Source organism: Bos grunniens, chromosome 7 (genome assembly GCF_055505025.1).
Source record: "Bos grunniens cultivar Pamir isolate PY7600 chromosome 7, Bosgru_T2T1.0, whole genome shotgun sequence".
In the NCBI taxonomy this organism is placed as follows: domain Eukaryota; kingdom Metazoa; phylum Chordata; class Mammalia; order Artiodactyla; family Bovidae; genus Bos; species Bos grunniens.
The window spans coordinates 53,622,974-53,645,420 of NC_141171.1; the positions used below are offsets into that span (position 1 = coordinate 53,622,974).

The following is a 22,447-nucleotide window of genomic DNA, read 5'->3' on the forward strand; positions in this document are numbered from 1 at the left end:
GACAGGGTAAGACTACATCCTTCAACAAAGCCATTTTGTCACTTTGTTAATTATTTCATTAGCCATGGTTTGGGTTTTTTTTTTTTTTTTTTTGAGAGATTTTTATTGAGATATAGTTCACATATCATCCAGTTCATCCATTTAAAGTGTGCAGTTAAGTGGTTTTAGCATATTCCCAAAGTGGTGCAACCATCTCCACTTTCTAACTTAGAACACTTTTGTCATCTCCCAAAGAAACCCTCACACCCATTAGCAGTCATTCGTCATCCCCTCCCCACTCCCGCCAGGCCCACACAACCACCGGTCTACTCTCTGTCTCTCTAGATTTTCCTGTTCTGGCCATTTCGTATAAATGGGATCACATAGTATGGGTTTCTTTTCCTTAAAAAGCATAACGTCTGTAAGGCTTATCCGTATTGTAGCCTGATTCATATTTATCAGAATGCCATTCCTTTTTATTGCCGAGTATTTCATGTGTATGGATGTGTCCCATTTTATTCGTCCATCAGTTAAAGGGTATTTGGCTTGTTTCCTCTGTTTAGATATCAAGACTTATGGTGCTGTGAATGTGTGGTGTCCAAATTTTCATGTTAACATGTTTTTATTTCTCTTGAGTCTAGTAAAGGTTTTTCTCTTAAAGATTTACCCAAAACATTTTACTTAACTTATATAATTCTTTTCGTTTTTGTTTTGTTCTATCATGATCACTTGGGGAAGCAAGAAGGCTGGTATCCTAAGGACTTCAGAACTCCTCTGCCCTGAGTTTGAGCCCTCCTTGCTTCTGTGTAATTGGGGGTGTGACTTCATCTCACTGAGCCTCACTTGTGAGGAAGCCAGCTCTCTGATCCTCTCAGGGATACTGTGAGGATTAATGACATAAACCCAGTAGGATCTGCTCTTGAGAAGATACTATCCCACAGGAGTAGGTTCCTGTGTATCAGAGAAACAAGATACCCTCAGGCCAGGCAGGGGCTCCCCAGCACCACAGGTGACGGCATCAGCCAAGAGGCCAGTGGGTGAGTGCAGAGGCACAGAGGGTATAAACAGATACTGTTTACTTGAGATTTGGGTTTCCTCTGCGATCTGAATTTGGTTGCATTCTAAATCCTTCAGACCACCCTCTGCAGGAGGCCCTGGCTTGGTCACCCTGCTCAGAGGGCAGGAGAAAGGTCAGGGCCTTGCTCAGTGATGGGCAGCCAGATCAGCAAACAAATTCTAAAGCCCACCCTCCAGCTAACATTTTCCCAGAGACTACTCTAATAAAAGTACCACCTTTTGTAAAATTCCTGTACCCTTGACCTTCTTGTTGGCTCTTGGGTAAGGGTATGACCCCTCACCCCTGGATACAGTCTAATAAAGACCCCCCTGTAGAGGCACTGGGAGCACAGGTGGCAGGAGAGGAGGCTAAAATATTTGAGCTTCCTCATGGTCTCTGACCAATCGCCTGTGCCCTTCACTCTTTAAAATCAGGCAGCAGAAAGTGCTATCGATAAACAGGGAATTAATGAGTTTAATAGGAAACAAGATGGCAGGCTTGCTTGGGCTCTAACTTCCAGACCACCACTTACTAGCTTTCTGATCTAGGACAAGTGACTAAGTTCTCTGAGACTAAAGTAAATGTCTGGATAATAGTGGTACTTACTTCACAGGGTCAGTGTGGGGACTTACTGAGAAGATGCCCATAGGGTCTCTAGTCTATCAGAGCTCTGTCAGTGTTTGTCATAGTTATTATATTACTTGCAAAATAAGAATGAAGGATCTCAAGTAATCTAACCATCCTCTCTAAGCTATTTAGTGACAAAGTGAAAGTTGCTCAGTCTTGTCCAGCTCTTTGCAACCCAATGGACTATACAGTCCATGGAATTCTCCAGGCCAGAATACTCGAGTGGGTAGCCTTTCTCTTCTGCAGGAGATCTTCCCAACCCAGGGATCGAACCTAGGTCTCCCACTCTGCAGGTGGATTCTTCACCAACTGAGCCACCAGGGAAACCCCTCCAAGCTATTCAGGGAGGCTGTTTTTATTTTTATTTATTTTTACTAATTGGAAGCACCTAATATGTGTTAGACACAGCAGGTAGGGCTGGGGATGAAACTTAATTTTCCCCAGGAATATAGAATTCAAGTTGGGAGAGAAACGAAGATACATGCAGCTCTTAAAGAGCAGGTAAACAGTGATGGAATGCTGAGGGTCAGCACTGCCCCAGCTCAGAGAAGAGAGGAACAGAGAAGGTCGGATGGGCCAGATGAGGTGTCGGAGGGAAGGCACTTCAGAGGCCACCCTTTGAGAGGCAAGATGGGTTCCCATCAGCAGAGCAGGGCAGAGGGAGGCAGAAGTGGACAAGGGTGGGTGAGGGGAAAGGGAGACCCCTGTGAGCACAGCCAGGTTGGGGGTCCAGTGGTTCTGGGCATGGTGGGTGGTCTGGGGACTGAGCCAGAGACAAGCCTTCCAATGTCTTTCCCATTCCCAGGAGTCTCTAGGGATGGCATACCATGGGATCTTTTAGTCACCTGTTCTATTAATTATCTTTTCTATGAGACTTCCTGTCACTTATACATTTTTGTGAACTCTTAAGAGGGAGGAAAGAGGAGGGGCTATGTTGGAGGAGTTTTGGCTCTTAATCTGAATGGTCACCAAAAAAGCAGTACAAAGTGGTAACTGTTGACCCTAGCCGTCCTGCATCCAGACCCCTTCTTGTTTTGGGACCAGCCTTTCGTTGCTTTCAGGTCATTTGGTTTTGGATGGTGATGACTATACCCCTGTGGCATGGCTGGACACAGTTCCCACATTGGTTCAGTGAAATGACATCCCAGCTAGAACTCTTGGGAAAGGACAGCACCCATTCTTGCAGGGCAGCTGTACCAGTAGGGTATCAGCCCCGAGCTGCTGGGAGCCATCTTCTACCATGATGGGTGGGTCTTCCTGGAAATGGAATGATCCAAGGATGCAAAGCAAGAAATAGAGACTCTGAGACAGATTCAGGACACCATCGTCTGAACACCTGGATCCTACCAAATCAAAACTGTGGCCGTTTCAGTTACATGAGTAAAACATTTCCACCCCTCCTCTTTCTTTTTTTGTGTAAGTCTCTTCAAATTGGATTTCAGCCCATTGTCACTCAAAGAATCTAGATTTATTCAAGGATTTATCTTGTTCCCACCAGCATTTTGTTGGCTTACCCTTAACATAGCATTCATAGTCAAGAGCTGTGTCAAGGAAGAACAGTATGTGCATGCAAGCGATAAAGACATCTCTCTGTACCTCCAAACAGGCACAGGTACATGTCACGTGCTTGGGAGGCAGAGACATTAAGAAGAGAACACAAGACTCTGAAAAAACGTCTTTCTTCTTCTTCCCTTGACTCTGCTTACAGAGCAGTTCTCCCCCAAACCCTTGCTTTTTTCCGAAGAGAAGAATTTTTGGATCTGTTAAGTGTATTTTGCAGGGTTCCAAGACGTCAGGAGATAGGGAGGAGGTGAGGGGAAGGGAAACTCTGCAGATGCTTTTCGATCTCATTTGTGTTCTTCCCTTTTGCCCAGTTACAAGGAATTAGCTGGCATCTTTTCTTTTTTTATTTCCTATTTGATGCAGAGCTTTTTAAAAAAAAAAACAAAACAACAACTAAGCATTAACATTACCGTAATGGGATTTGTTAATGATTTTCTGGGAAATATCTTCTTGAATCTCAGCAAAGATAATTCACTTGGTAGCAGCCTTTTCCTGCTTCCCTGCTAAGAATTCAACTCACCCAGTTCTTTCCGGAATCTAGCTAGTGTCTGAATGAGAGAGGGGAGTACAAGGAATGTTTCAGTCCAGCATCCATCACATAGACTCGAGCCTGCCACTGACTGAGGTCAGGGAGAAGAGGGTGGGGGAGAGCATTCAAGCAGAGCAAAAGCCTGAAGTCAAGCAGAAAGTCCACAGTAATCTGAGCCCCTTGGAGAAACGAATGTACTCACCGCTGCTTTGACTCTGGGGCGCTTTCTTTCTGGGGTGCTAGCAGCTGCGGCAGCCTACGGCGTCCACACTGTCCTAGCAGGACTGCAGCAGGCAGGCCTCTGCGGGAGGAAGGGAGTTCCCATCCTCCATCAGAAGGGAGTGGCCTTCACCAAAGGAGGCGATGCCCTTATTCCCCTAGGGGCCAGACGGTTGGGTCTGAGTGTCCTCTCCTGCTCCCTCTCTGATGTGTATGGAGCTCAGGGGAGCCCCCAGAGGCGGGCTATGTGCAGACCACACACCACACGCACCCTGTTCCAGGTTGTCTCCCCAGCCTTGCAGAGCCTGGGGAGGGAGGCAGCGGAGTGTGGCGTGAAGCCACTCTCTTGGGGCCCTACTAGAGCGGCTAGTGGACCCACAGAAAGCCCAAGGACGAATACTTGCGTATTTATTTCTCCCCTTCTCATGTGATCTTATTTTTGGACCAAACACAAGAGCTATTTGAGGGCTGGACAGCTGCCAGGTGAAAGGACAGTTATCCCATCCAACTTGTCTCCATGCCTCCCTCTGAACTGTCCCTGTTACCTTTCCCCACGTAAGGCAGGAGGGGGAGGCGGGGCTTGCTCTAAACCTTACTTTTAATATATCTGAGCAATGAGTCTAAATTACTACTTTATTTCAACTGATTCATCCCCACCCTTTAAGGTTTCACAGAGGATCTATCCAATGAACAAAGTCACTGTTTCTATGTCTGAGGCTACACGTATAGCCATCATCTACACAGTGCTGTAGACACAGAGACCCTGTTACAACACTGGGTGGGACCTCAGCCCTGGAAGGCACTTGTGAGTGACATGGAGGAGCGAGGCTGTAACTCTGAATCTCTGATTCTGCCTGTTTCCTTTGGCTGCTTCTGCTTCTAACTCCTGGATTTGTAAAACTTACAATATGTAAATAGCTTGTTTTTTTCACTTCTGATTCTTCCTCTTCAGGCCTAAATGGGAAGCTCTGAAACGCTCATGCCTGACAAAATGCCAGTTCCATATCATTATCTTCGCCATCACCACAGTTATTTCTTGAGCCCTTGCAAAATGCCGTTCCCATCCTGAGCTCTTTTCTCGCGTTATCTCATTTATCCTCACAGCAGCTCTGTGGAGAAGGTAATCCTGTTCCCATCTGACAGCCAGAGAAGCAGAGGCCAGGAAGGTGAGCTTGCCAAGAAGAGAGATCCCAGCCCCATTGGCCGACTCCAGAGCAGGAGTTTTCAGTCACTTTGCTCCCTGCCTCCTGAATCAATAAATCATTGAAATTTCACTGTTGTTTTCATCTCATAAGAATAACAAAAACCCACGTTTGATTCAGATCCATGACTTCACTCCTCAATTTCTTTTCTCAAACTCAGTTCTTGAAGAGGAGAAAGAATAAGGTTTACAGTCCCAGGCCCTGATTCGAGGTGCAGGATGGAGAGTCTTGGGCCTCCATTCTCTGTGGAGCCAGTTTCCTATGAATAATTCACTGTGCAAACACAAGACACCAGAAAGGACTGGGCTGAACTGCCCAAGCTGTGGTCCCCTCTGCATCCAAGGTGAATTGCCCTTTCTCTCTGATAACTTGAGAGCCAGGGAGATAGAGCCTAGCAGCTTGTACAATACTTCCCTCTGCTGGCCACTGGTATGAATTACCCCCAGAATGGTGGTCTTCAAGATTTTCCAATGGGCACACCAAAGAATATTTTTAGAGAACCCGTTTCCAGGTTCCCAGATTTTATAAGGTATCTTTTCCTAAAACTGGTTAGCCTGAGAACAATGTCTGTGTTCATAATAATCCTATCCTTACTGGAAGGCATACCCCTCACTTTTCACAAATCTTAACTCAGGAGCCATAGCCCCAAATGTGAAAATTTCCAGGTCCAAGTTCCCAGACAAAAAGGTTCCTTTAATAATTTAACTCAACTTCCTTCAATAACTAATTAAGGCAATTTTAAATTTCACAGATTTTTCTTTTCCATCCCTTGAATTTGAAGGAGAGTACTGTGAAAGTTGTAGAGGATATTGGAAATAATAACAATAGATTAATAGGTACATTTAAAGAATTATATCAGAGTTTAATTTTTAAATCCAATATTTATAATATGCTGGAAGTTATTATCTTAATTCCATATGAACTTGGTGGTGACCATTTAGCATCAATTTTTAAATGTGAGTATAGATAACATAATTTTTCATAATTGCTTTAGAAGGCACAGGGGCAAAAATGGGTGAAGCCCATTGTAGCCTAGGGTGGCCCTTGTTGACTGATAATTTGCTCTCATCCACCCACCCACCCATCCATCCATCTATCTTAACCACCCATCCATCCAACACCCATTGAGCATCTACTATGTGTCAGGAATTGTTTTAGGCACTAGATATAAAAATGATGAGTAAGAACTGACATGTGATATGCCAACTTCTTACTTATGAGTCCCTCTAGGGAGTTGAGTGAAGGGAAATAGATTAATTTAGTAATTTCTCAAATAAATGTAAGGATTCACCTTTGGTAAGTACTTCCAAGGAAGGGTATTCAGTGATGAGACAATGTATAATGAGGATTATATGTATATAATATATATACATATATAAACATTAATGTATATATACATTAATATATTAATGTATATAACATATATATGTATATAATGTCAATGTATGATGATACTATATAATGAAGATTGACCTAACTCATGGTGAAGATGTCAGGAATAAGATCTGAACTCAGAAAAAGGTATTCAGCAATCTATATGAAAATCCAGGAAGAAAGGGCATTTTAATGAGGCAGGATTGGCAAGAAGTAGGATCAACCTTTGCCGAGTCAGTTGTGTTTTAGAAAGGGCATTTACTCTTACACAAAACAGTCCATATTGAAAATCAGTGGGAGCAAATTTTCCCCAGGGAATATTTGGCAATTTTTGGAGACATTTTTGGTTGCTGCAACTGGGTTGTGCTCATGGCATCTGGTGGGTAGAGGCAAAGGATGCTGCTAAGCATGCTACAGTGTTCAGGATAGCACCGCACAGCAAAGTGTCCAGGCTGGCCCTAAGGTCAGTGGTGGAGATGCTGAGAGGGCAGGGAAGGCCCAGTAAGGGTCTACCCTGGATGTGGATTCATTCATCTGTCCATTCATTCATTCAGCAGGTGCTCATTGGGTACCCACTATGTTTGAGACACTCTTCTGGGCGTAATCAAGGCATACCAGGCACTCCCTAACCAAAATTGTCACTCCAATGGCCTGATTGTGTTCCTGTTACCCAGCCTAAACTTTTCACTATTAAAATGGTGGGTAAAACTGGTCTGGCTGCCTGTAGAAAAAAAGACAAAAATCTATGGATATTATTCACAATCTGGTCACTGCAATAAGGTAATGGTGAAACTGTATGTCTGTCAACAGGGAAATAGCTTCATAATTTGGTGCATCCATACAGTGGAATACTGGGCTGCCAAAAAAAGAAAAGAGATAAATTTCTTTGAGATGACTCAGAAAATAACCGTGAAGATATTAACTGGAAAATTTTTTCTGAACAGCAGATTGAATGTAGTTGATTTGATTTTTTTAAAAATTGGTTTATATGAGTGTTTACTTGTGCATGCAATTGCTGGGAAAATTCTCACCAAATTTTTTAAATGTCTGTTTCGAGGAAGTGGGGGAAAATGTTTAACATGTTCATCAGGAAAAGTTCCCTACCTGATTTCCTCCTTTAACACCACCTAGATTCTCCCTGGTTCATCCTCTCAGTTACTATCACCTTCCATCACAGTATCTATTCCATGCTGTTAATCCAAGGTCCTTCAGAATTTGCTGCCAGACAGTCTTCATGGGCCCTTCTTGGGAGCTGGTCTTCCTGCCCCAGCCCTGTTCCCACCCCACCTCCCCAGAGCTTAAGTCAGGTGAACTTGTATCACACCACACTCGTACAAGACAGGCTTACCTCTGTGCCTGTAAAACAGTCCTTTGCTTTTTCTACTTGTATTAATTCAGATAGACTGGGTTACATGACATTTATAAATAATCTCCAAATTTCAGGAACTTAAAGTAACAAGGGCTTCCATGATGGCTCAGCGGGTAAAGAATCTGCTTGCAATATAGGAGACATAAGAGTTGCTGGTTTGATCCCTGAGTCAGGAAGATTCCCCATGGAAGGAAATGGCAACCCACTCCAGTATTCTTGCCTGGAAAACCCCATGGGCAGAGGAGTATGGTGGGCTACATACAGTCCATGGGGTCGCAAAGAGTTGGACACAACTGAGCAACTATGCACACACATGAAGTAACACAGGTCTAGTTCTCACACATCAACATCAGCATGTCCGTTTGTAGGTTGACTAGGCAGCTCTGCTCCGTGTCATCCTCAACTGAGGGTCCAAACTGAAGGAACTCTAACCCTCCACTTATAGGAGGGAAAGGGGAGAGGTGTTTACTGTTACAGCTAGCAGCTGGAAGTTACTCCTACTCACATTTCATTGGCCAAAATGAGTCTTACAGCCACAACTAACATAAAATGAGACAGAGAATTTTAGCCCTATAATTTGCTTGGAAGGTCACGGATCATAAATACTTGGGGAACCTGAATTCTATAATTGCTGTATAATACATAATAGTGCACCAAATCAAGTTTACTAATCATGTTCAAATACTCTACATCCTTACTTCTTTATCTGGTCACTTCTTGTGGTTTTTGTCAATCTTAGCTACATATTTTTTGAAGTTACATCATAAAATGTATGATGTACAAGTTTTATAATCAAGATTTATAGTCACTATTTTCTTTATGAATTGAACTTTTTATTATTTGATATATCCTTCTTTAGCTGTAGTAATGCTTTTGGCCTGAAAATATGTTTTGTCTTACATTAATATGTACTATTAATATAATTTTGTCTAATATTTGTATTTTGTCCACCCTTTCAACATTTTTATATTAATATTTTAGATGTGTTTCTTATAAACAATATATAGATTTTTAAAATCCAGTTCAGTATTCTTTGGCTTATAATTGAAGTATTTTTTCATTCATATTTAATGTAATTATTGATATATTTGGGTCCATATCTACACCTTGTTAAATGCTTTCACTTGTCCCACATGCTTTATATTCTTTTTATTCTTCTTTTTTGCCTTTGGAGTGGTTAAATATTCTATTTTTTCACTCTGTTACCTTGCAAGCTATATACTTTTTTACTATTCTTTTTAAAGTTATCATGGCAATCACAATGTTATCTTGGATTTATCAAAGTCTAATGTTAATTAATGGGGCTTCCCAGGCTCAGTGGTAAAGAATTCACCTGCCAATACAGGAGACAAGTGTTCATTCCTGGGGTTGGGATGACCTCCTGGGAAGGCAATGAATGGCAACCACTCAAGGATACTTCCCTGGGAAGTCCCATGGACAGGGGAGCTTGGCATGCTGCAAGTCCATGGGGTTGTAAAAGAGTCGGATGTGGCTTAGCAACTAACCATCAACAATAACAACGTTAATTAACATTTCAGTCTTCTTCCATAGTAATACAAGGACTTCCGAACATTTTAGTTCCATTTGTCCTCCCTCCTTACTACGTGTATTTGTTATAAAAATATAACTTTTTAAATCACCAATGGACGTTGCCATGTTGTTTTGTAGCGTCTACTTCATTTGGATTTCCTCAGATTAACCTTTGCATTGTTCATTTCTTCCTGCATCTATATCTATCATATTAAATCATTTTCCTTCTGCTTAAAGATGCTTTAGTATCTGCAGCTATTAAAGAATCCTGAAAATGTCTTAACCTTTCTTATTAGAGGCTACTTTCACTGGGCATGGAATTCTAGGTTGGCATTTATTTTCTTTCAGTACTTGAAAGATACTTAAATTCTGTTAATTTCTAGCTTCCATTGTTTCTGTCAAGAAGTAAGCTAACAGTCTATTCCATTTTCTCAAGTAGTGATAGCTCCTTTTAACATTTTTTTTTTGGTCTTTGGTTTTCATATATTTTAGTATGACATACCTAGGTCATGTTGTTATTTAATCGCTAAGTCGAGAATGACTTTTTTGTGACCCCATGGACTGTAGCCCACCAGGCTCCTCTGTCCATGGGATTTTCCAGGCAAGAACACTGGAGTGGGTTGCCATTTCCTTCTCCAGGGAATCTTCCTGTACCAGGGATTGAACCCCCATCTCCTGCATTGGCAGGATACTTAGGTGTAGTTTTCTTTTTATTTGTCCTGCTTGGGGTTCCCAGGGATTCTGGAAACTGTGGCTTGCTTTTAGTCAATTTTGGCAGTTTCTCAAATATCTTCTCTTCAAATTATTGCTATTGCCCTATTCTCTCTCATCTCTTTCTAAAACTTCAGTTTTCACTTTATCTTCCTTATCTGTTATTCTCTCCACAGTATTTTCCATCATTGTGTCTGTTTCATCCTGATGTTTTCTTCTAACTGACTTCCCGGTTCATCAGTTCCCCCTGTGACTATGCCTAATCTGCTTTGAAGCCATCCACTGAGCTCTTCACTTTTGTTATTGTATTTTTCAACTCTAAATTTCTACTTGGTTATTTTTCAAATCAAGATTACCCCCCACGCACACACACCTTTAAGTTTACAGTTCTCTGCTGTATTTTTACATCTCCAAAGTCTGTGTCCAGTAACTCCAAAAGTGGAATTCTCTGGGATTGTTTCTACTGTAGTTGTTTCTGTTGGATCTCATTCATGTTGTCTTCTTTCCTTAGGTATCTGGGTATTTTCATGCTCAAATTGTATGTGAAAAATTGCTAGTAGAAGTAACATGTGACATTATGGTGTTATCTTCTTCCAGACAGTACTTAACATTTGCTTCTGCTAGACACCTGGGGATATTAGCAATTTAGGATAGTCTTAATCCAACTTAAAGAATTAAACTCATTGAAAGCTGGGTTGAGGCTCTACAAAATCTGTGGTTATTTCTGATTTGCCTAGTCTTAAGGTGTAGTCCTTCAGGGTCTTTGCCTAAAATGGGGAGTTACAGTGCCTCTCTTCTTTGGTGGGCACTGGATTCCACCTTTTGTCCCATTCAACATGCAAAATTGCCTAGGTACTGCTTAACTTTTCAGTTTCTTAGCTCTCTCTTCCTGAAGCAGTAAATGTCCCAAGGGGGAAGAACCCCTAGTTTTGGGGCTTGTCTCCTTGAACAGCTGCTGCTGCTGCTGCTAAGTCGCTTCAGTCGTATCCAACTCTATGCGACCCCATAGACGGCAGCCCACCAGGCTCCCCCGTCCCTGGGATTCTCCAGGCAAGAACACTGGAGTGGGTTGCCATTTCCTTCTCCAATGTGTGAAAGTGAAAAGGGAAAGTGAAGTCGCTCAGTCGTGTCCGACTCTTAGCGACCCCATGGACTGCAGCCTACCAGGCTCCTCTGTCCATGGGATTTTCCAGACAAGAGTACTGGAGTGGGGTGCCATTGTCTGCTCTGCATTGAACAGCTATCTTTTCCCAAAACTTGGTTTGGCGATTCTTCATTATCTTATTGTCTTTGATGCCTTCAGGCTGATTTCATTCTCGTTTGGTCCAGACTTTCTAATTGTCCTCAGGAAGAGAGGAGAGCCCAGTGATGTAGTCTGCTGTGATCAGCTGGCAAGAAATGTAGATTCAAGAAGTCGTCCCTCTGTATGTACATGTGCGCACACTATGTGAGTGGCGAGCACTAAGGTCAACCAGAGAGCAGGGACCTATTTTTGTTTTAGGGAATAAAAGTCTCATGTTGCCAGATTTTCCAGTTTTTTCTTTCCAAGAGAAGTAGGAAATGCAGACTTTTTAAATGTGAAATTCCAATTTTCAATGGTGGTTAAAAAATTAACTCTCAATGAGCCAAACAAGACCCATCTAGGGTCCAAACCCAGCCCATAGGACACCAGTTTGAAATAGCTAGACTATAGTCTGTGTTGATGGGAGAAGTGGGGTGAAGGGTGGCTCTCCTGCACCATTAAACACTAGCTTCCAGTAGTCCAGGCTGCCTTGGATAAACTTGTGAAAGTCACTCAGTCATGTCCAACTCTTTGTGACCCCATGGACTAGCCAGAATACTGGAGGGGGTAGCCTTTCCCTTCTTCAGGGAATGTTCCCAATACAGGGGTTGAACCCAGGTCTCCAGCATTGCAGGTGGATTCTTTGCCAGCTAAGCCACAAGGGAAGCCCAAGAATACTGGAGTAGGTAGCCTATCCCTTCTTCAGTGGATTTTTCTGACCCAGGAATCGAACCGGGGTCTCCTGCATTGCAGGCAGATTCTTTAAAAACTGAGCTATTAGGGAAGCCCATAAGTTAATCAAAGTGAAAGTTGCTCAGTTGTGTCCAACTCTTGGTGACTCTATGAACTATACAGTCCATGGAATTCTCCAGACTGGAATACTGGAGTGGGGAGCCTTGCCCTTCTCCAGGGGGTTCTTTCTAATCCAGGGATTGAACCCAGGTCTCCCACATTGCAGGCGGATTCTTTACCAGCTGAGCCATGAAGGAAGCCCAGATAAACTTGAGGCCCTCATATAAAAAATAGCTTTAAGACCACTTTATGTCTGAACTGAAATCTCTTAAAAATGCCAAGGGGAGGATGGGTTCCAATCATAATATAAACAACATTTCTGAACAATCTCCCATCTCTCTCCCAAATTCTCCTCATAGCAACCTAGCAGCTACTCCATTTCCCCTTAATTTATCTCTTAATTCCTCCCAATTCAGGCAATTCCTGGCTCCTATCTCTCGTCCCCCTTCTCACCTATTCTGCTTTCTCCAATAGGTGATTTCCTGTCTTTTCTTCAGTGAACCCATCAACTTATCCAACCCACAGCATCACAAAGTTCAGAACCCCTCCCCTATTTTCCTACAATCTGCACTAGAAAGTCTCCAAAACTTAGCTGGCCAAGACTAAATCCTCCTTCAGAGGAAGTGGAGGTGGCAAGAAACGGTGCTGTAAATACTCTAAAATACATATGTTTTCCTATCCCATCAGCTGTGCCATCTGGGCTGGGGTGAACCAAGGACAAGATGTCATTTGCAGAGGAGGTAGAGCCCGTATCCTGGATGCTTTGGCAGCAAGGTGACTTTTCCGATGGCTGTCATCTCCTTGTCACTTACCCTCTGTTGAAAGGACAGGGCCCCCACCCAAGCCACCACCCCTCCCATAAATGGGGAGGGAGAAGTTAGAAGGAAGAGAAGTCAAACATGGACTTTTTTCTGATGTGTCTAATAATAGAAAGTTGGCAAAGCATGTCACAGAATACAAAGTATTTGATAAAAATAGCATATGTTGAGCTTGGGATTCAAGCTAGAGATGCATGGAAATGAAATTTGTTCCTTCCTTGAGTGTTCCCATGCTAGTGTAACAATTCTGTCTCTCTCATTAATGAGGGTTCAAATGCTGTTTTCTGTGGCCAAGCAGCTTCCTTTCCCAGGGTCTGATGGTGGAGGAGGTGCTGGCTCGATTAAAGAAAGCATGAGACTGAGAGGGTCACGGGCCATGGGCGTGGCTCCACCACCTGCAGACCCACCCTTGACTTTGACATGCAGCGTCAGGTCTACCTTCCACCAGCGTGAGGGTTTTCTAAACAAGCTCGGAGCCTGAACAGTAGTAATCTTACTCCCCTAGAGGAAGGCACTGCCCAGGCGGCCCTCAGTAAAGCCAAGTCCATAAAGGCTGCTGTTTTCCTTCCCCTCAGTCACCTTCTGGAGAAGGAAACAAATACCACTCCAGTGTTCTTGCCTGGAGAATCCCAGGGACAGAGGAGCCTGGTGGGCTGCCGTCTACAGGGTTGCACAGAGTCGGACACAACTGAAGCGACTTAGCAGCAGCAGCAGCTTCTCAAGGTGTCTGGGACTCAGATTCCGCTCTTGCTCCTGAGGAACCCACAAGGCTATCCCTCTCAGTCAGGTTGGAACTCAAGGCTTGCCCTTTCTCAAAGCACATCCCACAGCCCAGAGAATTACTTACCCTTGGACTGTTGCCTCTCACCAGCTCTTCCAGATCCATCTCCTCAACATCCTGCTCTTGGCTGAGCTTCCTTTATTGAGAAGCAAAGCTGAGCCAATCTAATAATAAGAACAAGGGATCAGGTGGCCCCTTTTAAATTGCTTTTTAAAATTGTGGGTAAGATATACATGACATAAAACTACCATCTTATTTTTAAGTGTACAGTTCCGTTTACATTGTTGTGCAACCATACCATCATCCGCCTCCGGAACTCTTTTCCTCTTCTCAAACTGAAACTCGGTACCCAGTAGACAACGCTGCCACATGTCCCCCTCCCAACCCCAGCCTCTGACAACTGCCATTCTATTTTCTGTCTCTATGAATTTAACTACTCCAGATACCATATATGGGTGGAATCATACAGTATTCATCCTTTTGTGACTGGCTTATTTCACCTAGCGTAGTGTCCTCAAGGTTCATCCATATTGTGGCATGTGTCAGAATGATGTTCCTTTTTCAAAAGGGCTGAACAGTATTCCATAGCATGAACATACTACCTTTTGTTGATCTGTTCATCCATCGATGGACACTTGGGTTGCTTCCACCTTTTGGCCATTGTGAATAACGCAGCAATGAATGTGGATGCTTTTTTCCTGACTGTTTTGCCCCATTTGTTTTTTAACAAGACTTTTTAGGAAAGTTATCCAAATGGTGCATTATTTCAGGAATCTGAGGCCAACCCTTGAGAGCTGTTTTAGACAGACTTGATGTTTCTTGCAAAAAAAAAAAAACTGTCACATGCATATAAGGCTGCCTGGGGATATGTATTCTGGCTTCATGTGTTGTGTGCTTTCCTCACTGATAGGGTTAAGAAATTATGTCCAGTGAGGGGAACATGTTTCTGACTATAGATGCATAACTTCTCAGGCCACTTGACCATGGCACTCTTGACAGTGGCTGATTGGCAGACAGTGACGGGGGAGGTGATAGGCTAATACAGGTGCAAGAAGGCTTTGACATCAGCAAACATGTATCCTGACATGGGCTTCAAACACCTCCCTTGTTCTGACTCTTTAGGGTCCTTGCTGATTCACATCCACCCCCTCCCCAAGCTTTTAATTTTCCACCGTCAGCATTGCAACATGCTCATGTTTAACAAAACTACAAAGCAAATCATCCCTCACCTTGCCCCCACCCTGAGCCCTGTCACATTTCCTCTCCCACCCTCTCTCCCTGTCTTCTCCAAGAGACCTGCTTCACCCTCACTTCCACATCCCCACCTCCATCCGCTCCTAAACCCATCACACTCTGGTGCCCATACTCTGCTAGCTCTGGGTCCCGATACATGGCCTGCTGGGCCTCCCGGTTGAACTCCTGATAGACCTGAGTCCCAGCCCCCTGTTCAAGGCGAGAGCACTGCATCTTGAGTGGTCCTGGCATCTTGCTCCAGAGGCAGTCCTTAGAACACCAAGAATTTTGTATTTTATTATTTTTTAAAATTTAAAATCTTTTATACAGTTTTTAAAAGCTACACTCTGTTCACAGCTATTACAAAATCTTGACTGTTTGGACAGATCACATTTATATCCAAATTCTTTCTTTTAAAAAATTGTTTTAAAATCTGTAATGCAATTTGTAAAGGTTATTTCCCATTCACAGGTATTGCAGAATATTGGCTATGTATCCCATGTTGTGCAGTACACCCTTGAGCCCATCTTACACCCTGTAGTTCTGTATCACCTACGACTCCACCCTTATATTGCCCTCTACTCCCCCCTGGTAACCACTAGTTTGTGCTCTATACCTGTGAGTCTGCTTCTTTTCGTTATATTCACTAGTTTGTTGTATACTGATATTATACAGTATTTGTCTTTCTCTGTCTGACTTATTTCACTTAGCATAATGCCCTCCAAGTCCATCCATGTTTTTGCAGATGACAAAATTTCATTTTTATAACTATATATAAAGTATATGTTTAATACTATGTAATAGTATTCCATTGTATAGATGAATCACATCTTCTTTATCCATTCATCTGTTTTTTCATTTTTATTAAATGAGTTTATTTATTTACTTGGCTGCACTGGATCTTACTTGCGGCATGTGGGATCTAGTTCCCTGACCAGGGATGGAACCCGAGTCCCCTGCATTGTGAGTTCAGAGTCTTAGCCACTGGACCACCTGAGAAATCCCCCATTCATCTGTTGGTGGATACTTACATTGCTTCCATATCTTGGCAAGTGAAATAATACTACTATTTATTTCTCTTCCCCATCAAGAGAAGAGCTAAGACATATATAAAGTAGATAGCTAGTGGAAAGTTTCTGTGTAACACAGGAAGCTCAACCTGGTGTTCTGTGACAAACTAGAAAGGTGGGATGGGGGTGGGGGGTGGGAGGAAGGTTAGAAAGGGAGTGGACATGAGTGTACTTACGGCCGATCCACGTTACACAGCAGAAACCAACACTACATTGTAAAGCAATTATCCTCCAATTTAAAAAAATTTTTAAATTGAAAAGAAAAAAGAGAAGAGGTAAGGGATATAATCTAGACCCACACTCTTACAAACTCAGAAATGAAGTCAATACTTGCAAATCACCTTTCAGACAGTGGAGCATGGTGATGAGGAGATCACCTTTATCATCAAACTTTGATACAATTCCCGCCTCTGTCAGTTGCTAGCTGGGACACCTTGGGCAAGCTTCTTATACTGTCTGTCTCTTCTCCTCATTTCTGGATGGCAATTGTAATTGCACCTACCTTGTAGAACTATTAGGAAAAATAAGAAAATGTGTGTTGAGTGCTGAGCACAGCATATGGCTTGTGGGAATATAATTTCAAAAGGATGAGCTCTTATTACAACTTTTTATTGGTGTAAGTTGATGTTAGTACTTATATCTGTCTTGATATTCATGCCTGTAAAATTTGAACAAATAAATCTCATAAGACTAAGGGATTTACTGCAGAATTCTCTAGGGAGTGATTTTTTCCAAAGAGATCAGATCAGAAGCATTTACTGAAGACGGCATGAGAACTGCAGGGAGAAGCATTGTCTGGGGGCCACTGAAAGGCACAGTCACTGAGGGAGGGTGAGCATTCCTGGATGTGAGAGGATAAACCAAAAAGACAGGAGAGTGTGAAGAAATGTGTGCCTCACTGATTAGTGACACTTAAGATGGTCTCCATGATGCAGATACAAACACAGACTGTGGGAAAACAGCCAATGGAAAAGCTGTAGGAACTAAAACTACATGATAGCTAACAGGCTGGCCACCAGATGAGGAGTCTACTGTTTGATGAATTTCACAAAACTGCAACCCTCGTTTTAAAGTAAGTAGAGATATTCCAAGAAGAGATTGCAGGGTCCATGAATAGGTACACGGGTCTGATAAAACAACTGAAGTATAGGCCGAAACTAAAAGACATTGAGGTGAAATTGACACATATGTTCCACACGTGGAGGCTGGAGGGTGGCTGGGCTGAGGTGCAAGTCTAGTCCAGGGTGATTCTGCACAGCCCTAGAGCGCCTGACCTGTGGCTGGTGGGCACTGAGGTGCTATGAGTGTAAAACATGCACAACTCTCAAGGTGGAATAAAAAAATGTAAAATATATCAACAATGTAAAAAACTATTAGTTGCATGTTAAAATGGTAACAGTTTAGACATAAATGTTGGGCAAAATAGAAGATTGTGTTCAGTCGCCAAGTCATGTCTGACTCTTCACAGCCCCATGGACTGCAGCAGGCCAGGTTTCCCTGTCCCTCACCGTCTCCTGGGGTTTGCCCACATTCATGTCTATTAAATCAGTGATGCCACACAACCATTTCATCCTCTGTTGCCCTCTTCTGCCTTCAATCTTTCCTTGCATCAGGGACTTTTCCAGTGAATCGGCTATTTGCATCAGGTGGCCAAAGTTTTTGAATGTTGAGTTTTAAGCCAGCTTTTTCACTCTCCTTTTTCACTTTCATCAAGAGGCTCTTCAGTTCCTCTTTGCTTTCTGCCATAAGAGTGGTGTCATCTGCACATCTGAGGTTATTGATATTTCTCCTGGAAATTTTGATTCTATCTTGTGCTTCATCCAGCTTGGCATTTCGCTTGATGTACTCTGCATATAAGTTAAATAAGCAGGATGACAGTATACAGCCTTGACATACTCCTTTCCCAATTTGGAACCAGTCCATTGTTCCATGTCCAGTTCTAACTGTTGCTTCTTGACCTGCATACAGATTTCTCAGGAGGCATGTAAGATGGTCTGGTATTCCCATCTCTTTAAGAATTTTCCACAGTTTGTTGTGATCCACACAGTCAAAAGTTTTGGTGTAGTCAGTAAAGCAGAAGTAGATGTTTAAAACTCAACATTCAAAAAACTAAGATCATGGCATCTGGTCCCATCACTTCATGGCAAATAGATGGGGAAACAATGGAAACCATGACAGACTTTATTTTCTTGGGCTCCAAAATCACTGCAGACGGTGACTGCAGCCATGAAATTAAAAGACTTGCTTGCTTGCTCCTTGGAAGAAAAGCCATGACCAACCTAGATAGCACATTAAAAAACAGAGACATTACTTTGCCGACAAAGGTCTGTCTAGTCAAAGCTATGGTTTTTCCAGTAGTCATGTATGGATGTGAGAGTTGGACCATAAAGCTGAGTGGCAAAGAATTGATGCTTTTGAACTATAGTATTGGAGAAGACTCTTCAGAGTCCCTTGAACTGCAAGGAAATCAAACTAGTCAATCCTAAAGGAAATAAGTCCTGAATATTCATTGGAAGGACTGATGCTGAAGCTGAAGCTCCAGTACTTTGGCCACCTGATGCAAAGAACTGACTCATTAGAAAAGACCGTGATGCTGGGAAAGATTGAGGGCAAGAGGAGGAGGGGACAACAGAGGATGAGATGGTTGGATGGCATCACTGACTCAATAGACATGAGTGTGAGCAAGCTCTGGGAGCTGGTGATGGACAGGGAGGCCTGGCGTGCTCCAGTCCATGGGGTTGCAAAGAGTCAGACACAACCGAGTGACTGAACTGAACTGGCCAAAGTGTTGGAGCTTCAGCTTCAGCATCAGTCCTTCCAGTGAATTTTCAGGGTTAATTTCCTTTAAGATTGACTGGTTTGATCCCTTGCTGTCCAGGGACTCTCAAGAGTCTTCTCCAGCACTACAGTTCAAAAGCATCAGTTCTTTGGCACTCAGCCTTCTTTATCATCCGATTCTCACATAGAGGATATGAAAATTAGTTTGACTGTTTTTTCTGTTTTAATGTGACTTCAAGAAAATGTAAAATTATATATATGGCTTGTATTTGTGACTTGCTTTATATTGCTATGGGACTGTGCTGGTTGGCTCAGCCCCACACTCCCCTGTCCCAGCCAAATCTAACTGGTATTAACCATGACCTTGGACAAGTTATTTAATCCATGGAAGCTCCATTTTCCTCATTAGTAAGAAAGTGGTTGTAGGAGTTAAAGAGGGTAATTAAAAAGCATTAGTAGAGTGCCTTGCCTAGAGTAGGTAGTCAACGAATGTAAGCTGTTATTTTTTGTTGTTAGTTAAACCCATCGAACTGAAAATTTACTGTAGGTCAGTAGCATCTTGTATTAAAGGCAACACTATGGGACACTGTCACAGTCTACCAAGTGAGAGAGGAACATCTACCCACCTTTTAGAGCAGCGGTTCTCAGGCGCTAATGCCTGAGAGGGGTGCTACTGGCATCTAGGGGGTAGAGGACAGGGATGCTGCTAAACATCCTACAACATACGGAATAGCTCCCACCCCCCAAAACACACACACAGAAAACTATCAGGTCAGAATATCAGTAGGGCCCAAGGTGAGAAACCCTAAGTTAGAGGCTTTTGGTTGCTTGCAACTTACACTGATTGATGGTCAGATTCTGGTGTATGTATGATGTAAAGAGAAACTACAAATGCCATCCAGTTGCATGCCTCCCAGCCAGCAGCATCTTCGTCATCCAGGAAGTTATTAGAAATGCAGATTCTCAGGCTGTATCTCAGTTCCGCTGAATCAGAATCCCTGGAGGTGGAGCCCAAAAATCTATGGTTTAACAAGTCCTCTAGCAGATGCTAATATACTATAAAGGCTGAGAAACCTGCTCCGCTGACGTTTTCCTGGTTACCATTTCCTGCACATCCCAGGCCTGAGCAGCAGGTGGCAGCAAAGCCTATAAAGATGTTGTAATTCCTGCAAGAAGTTTGTGCTTTTGCCAAATCAGTTAGTAACAGAGTTGGGCGCCAGAGTGTTTTCACACTAGATCACAGTTAATAATGCCAGCTTTCTCATTTCAGGGAGGCCAGAGGGGAAATGGTTCATAGTCCTCCTAAGGTCCCTTCTTGGTCACACAGTGCTTCCAGGGCTTTGAAATTGTCCAATTCTAACGTCTGTTACCGGAGAAGACAATGGCACCCCACTCCAGTACTCTTGCCTGGAAAATCCCATGGATGGAGGAGCCTGGTAGGCTGCAATCCATGGGGTCACTAAGAGTCGGGCACGACTGAGCAACTTCACTTTCAGTTTTCACTTTCACGCATTGGAGAAGGAAATGGCAACCCACTCCAGTGTTCTTGCCTGGAGAATCCCAGGGATGGGGGAGCCTCGTGGGCTGCCGTCTACGGGATCGCACAGAGTCCGACATGACTGAAGCGACTTAGCAGTAGCAGCAGCAACATCTGTTACAAAGGCATCTTCTCCAACAGAGAATTTAGTGAGTAATCTGGTATGGACTATTCTCCTAAAATACTTCTCACCCTGTAAAATCCCAAAGCCAAGAGAATAAATCATTTCTGCTGTCCTCAGAAAGGACAAGAATTGTCCTCAGAATGCCAAGTATTCAACTCATCACCCATCTGAATGGACCCTTGGCCCTTCCTCATGGGCCAGATCTAGTGAATGATGAGCATCTCAAGTTTCCAGGGATCTTTTGTCTGGCAGAAATAAACCTAAGTTTGTTTAACAAACTTTATTAAGGATAACAGTGTCAGATTTTGTTTTTCTGGGCTCCAAAATCACTGCAGATGGTGATTGCAGCCATGAAATTAAAAGATGCTTACTCCTTGGAAGGAAACTTATGACCAACCTAGATAGCATATTCAAAAGCAGAGACATTACTTTGCCAACAAAGGTTCGTCTAGTCAAGGCTCTGGTTTTTCCGGTGGTCATGTATGGATGTGAGAGTTGGACTGTGAAGAAAGCTGAGTGCCGAAGAATTGATGCTTTTGAACTATGGTATGGGAGAAGACTCTTGAGAGTCCCTTGGACTGCAAGGAGATCCAACCAGTCCATTCTAAAGGAGATCAGTCCTGGGTGTTCTTTGGAAGGACTGATGCTAAAGCTGAAACTCCAGTACTTTGGCCACCTCGTGCTAAGAGCTGACTCATTGGAAAAGACTGATGCTGGGAGGGACTGGGGGCAGGAGGAGAAGGGGATGACAGAGGATGAGATGGCTGGATGGCATCACCGACTCGATGGACATGAGTTTGAGTGAACTCCGGGAGTTGGTGATGGACAGGGAGGCCTGGCGTGCTGTGATTCATGGGGTCGCAAAGAGTCAGACATGGCTGAGCGACTGAACTGAACTGAAAAGTGAGATTTCAGTTCAGGTAATTTTCCATTTGTGCCACAAGGGGGCACCCTATGATGTCGTCGGCATTTAGGGTCTGGATGAAGGCCCTGAAAACGAAAGGTTGAGTGACCTGCTAGGCAGGGAAGAGTGGAGCAGGGAACAGTTACTTTTCTTCCATCAAGTAGCTGAATGATGTGGCTTCAGAGTTAGACTTCAGTCCTGGACTCTGGGCTTCCCTGGTGACTCAGACAGTAAAGAATCTGCCTGCAATGCTGGAGACCTGAGTTTGATCCCTGGGCTGGGAAAATGCCCTGGAAAAGGGAATGGCTACCCACTCCAGTACTCTTGCCTGGAGAATTCCATGAACAGAGGAGCCGAGCCGGCTACAGTTCATGGGGTCACAAAGAGTCAGATGAGACTTAGCGACTAACACCACACAACCTTGGACTCTAGAGCTAGGTTTCTCAAAAGTGTGATCATTGGTCCATCTACCTGGGAAGTAGTTGGAAAAGCAACTTCTTGGCCCCATCTCAGATAGCTGTATCCAATACCCTGGATGCAGGGCAGCTATTTCTTTTAATAAGCAGCTCCCACTCTCCCCCAAGGTGATTGCTCTGCAGGCTCTAGCTTGAGCACCACTGCTCTCCAGTCCAAAGCATCTCTCTGGTTATTGGCTGGGAGGCAAAACCACCTTGCTATATGATCTCATCACACTTCTGCCAGGAAGTGAGATCTAAGAGCCCACTTCTTGATGCCTAACATCTTCTTCAGGCCACTTACCTGAGAACACCTGAGGATACTGAGGTCTGTCACTCTGCATGAACCTGTGGAATCTCTGGCTCTGGGAGAAACAGTGGAGTGCTAAGTTGGACGTCTGTCCTCATGGAGCTTCCACTCTTCCTGTAGAATACAGAATTGCCATAGAAAACCAAAGATGGAGGGAGTCCTGAAGGGTGTGGTTCTGGCTACAGGGGGAAGCAGCATGGAAG

The 22,447-nt window shown here is 43.5% G+C and overlaps 2 protein-coding genes across 8 annotated transcripts in view; one reads left to right on the forward strand and one right to left on the reverse strand.

Annotated features, from left to right (window-relative positions):
* FGF1 (fibroblast growth factor 1) overlaps positions 1 to 4,041 on the reverse strand; it is a 106,304-nt gene extending 102,263 nt beyond the window's left edge. For all 6 annotated transcript variants that reach the window (XM_086412173.1, XM_086412167.1, XM_086412171.1 and 3 more), the window contains exon 1: positions 3,958 to 4,041. The gene's annotated coding sequence lies outside the window, so the exon portion shown is untranslated. The remainder of the gene's footprint in view (positions 1 to 3,957) is intronic.
* The window catches only part of LOC147369572 (uncharacterized), a 545,146-nt gene that overhangs the window by 506,018 nt on the left and 16,681 nt on the right, over positions 1 to 22,447 (forward strand). Inside the window, exon 7 of one of the 2 annotated variants that reach the window (XR_015167588.1) lies at positions 5,079 to 5,248. The exons of the other annotated variant lie outside the window; for it this stretch is intronic. The gene's annotated coding sequence lies outside the window, so the exon portion shown is untranslated. Of the gene's footprint in view, positions 1 to 5,078; positions 5,249 to 22,447 lie in introns of those variants that run through there. 2 annotated transcript variants of the gene reach the window in all.